The sequence below is a fragment of the Alligator sinensis genome, unplaced genomic scaffold (assembly GCF_000455745.1).
Source record: "Alligator sinensis unplaced genomic scaffold, ASM45574v1 scaffold109_1, whole genome shotgun sequence".
Classification (NCBI taxonomy): Eukaryota; Metazoa; Chordata; order Crocodylia; family Alligatoridae; genus Alligator; species Alligator sinensis.
The window spans coordinates 299,179-301,029 of NW_005841852.1; the positions used below are offsets into that span (position 1 = coordinate 299,179).

The 1,851-nt window shown below is 49.7% G+C and overlaps 1 protein-coding gene across 4 annotated transcripts in view; it reads left to right on the forward strand.

The window, feature by feature from the left end:
• Positions 1-1,329: 1,329 nt before the first annotated feature.
• Positions 1,330-1,851, forward strand: part of ANXA7 (annexin A7) — a 29,388-nt gene continuing 28,866 nt past the window's right edge. For 3 of the 4 annotated variants that reach the window (XM_006016258.3, XM_025212502.1, XM_025212510.1), the window contains exon 1: positions 1,330-1,798. The gene's annotated coding sequence lies outside the window, so the exon portion shown is untranslated. The remainder of the gene's footprint in view (positions 1,799-1,851) is intronic. The other variant, XM_006016257.3, reaches the window with a different exon arrangement.

Consider the following 1,851-nt stretch of genomic DNA (forward strand, 5'->3'; position numbering starts at 1 on the left):
CTGCGGCCTGACCAGCATCGCATAGAGGGGGAGGATCAACTCCCTGGCTCTTCTTGAGATGCACCTGTGGATGCACGACAAGGTCCGGTTAGCCCTGCCAACCATGACCTCGCATTGTCGGCCCATGTTCATCTTGGAGTCAATAATGACACCAAGATCCCTTTCCGCCTCCGTGCTCTCAAGTAGGGAGTTCCCCATCGTATAAGTGTGCTGCTGGTTCCTACTACCCAAGTGCAGCACCCTGCACTTGTCCGTATTGAAACACATCCTGTTCCTGTTTGCCCACCCCTGTAACCTATCCAGATCCTTCTGCAATCTCTCTCTCCCTGCTAGCGTGCTCACCTCCCCGCAAATTTTGGTGTCATCAGCGAATTTAAACAGGTTGCTTTCCACCCCAACATCAAGATCGCTGATGAAGAAATTGAACAGCGCAGGCCCCAGGACCGAGCCCTGGGGGACTCCACTACCCACCTCCCCCCAAGTCGAGTATGATCCATCCACCACCATCATAATAAGTTAAGGACACGTTTTTAACATTGGAAGAAGCAAGCTTGGAGAAGGAGGAAGCCTATGGCGTTGTGGTTCCAACATATTTTTTGCATGGTGATTTGTAAGTCAATGGGGGGGGGGGGAATCAGAAGAGGCCTACAGCTAATGGAGATCTGAATGAGTTAGGTTCGCCACCTGCAGTCAGACACCTTCTCCATCTTAATCATTTTCAGCTTTCTGGTGCCTAGTCTTAATATTACATAATTAAATGGTTTAGTGCCCTCTGTTACAGCCAAATGCAACAATACTGGATTGCAGTGGGTGTCTGACCCTCACCCACAGGGTAAAGGCTTTTAATATACTTATTTACATCATGAACATATGTCTAGCATCACCAAAGTGACCTTCAAGAAGAATGGCTCACATTCAAAAGCTTGTCTAACTCTATCCCAACAGTCCAATAAAAAATACCAACCTAAGAAATCCTTGCCTCTTGTATAATATTACCAAACATATTCACAGGAAGTTTTCCCCCAGCCCTGCTTCATTAAATGTGGCAGAACAGCAGGATATCAAGGATGGAGCTTCAGTTTATGAAACCCTCCCAGTTATAATCTTTTGTAACTATGAATAATCAGAAGGCAGGGTAGATTGTGGACAATGAGACACAAGGTGAAGGGGAAGAGAGAGGAACATGGTCATCTCCTGCAAACATGAGAGGTTCACCAAATAGTACAGGAGTTGAATTATAAACAGTGTAGTAGAAACAGCATATCCTTCCTACCCCAGAAAAGTTTGTATATGGTACAAAAATAATCAAGTAACTGTTAGCTGAAAGGAAACGTGTCTAACGGTTTAGCTGGGTTCACAGAGTGCCTTTACTACTCAAAATGGATTCTGATCCAACTGTACAGATACAGCTGGAGAAACTTGTCATCCTTAATTCAGAGGTGCGCGGGACAACACGCGCCAGCTTGCGCTAGCTTGGCTATTGCTCTGCTTACCCCGCGGGTGCGGTTGCTAGCTGCTTTATTCTCTGGTAAGAAGCTCCCTTCGAGGACTCCTGGGAGGGAGTCTGGTATTGCGGAAACCACCGCCTCCTCTCTCTGGCTTTTCTCCTCCAGGAAGTAAACCAAGTTCTTCCCTGGGCCGGGCCGGGCCCTCTGTTGTAGCTGACTTGCTCGTGGGCTCCCGAGGAGAGTCGCACAACCCGTGGTGCTGCTCGGAGCCCCCCGCGGCAGTCGCAAGCCAGCGGGCTCCCGCGGGACTCAGCTCTGATTGAAAGAGGCACCGACAGCAGCTCGTTCAGGTCTGTCCCCTCCGGGCCGAGCAGCGCGCAGGTCCCCCTGCCGCCCCCCGCGC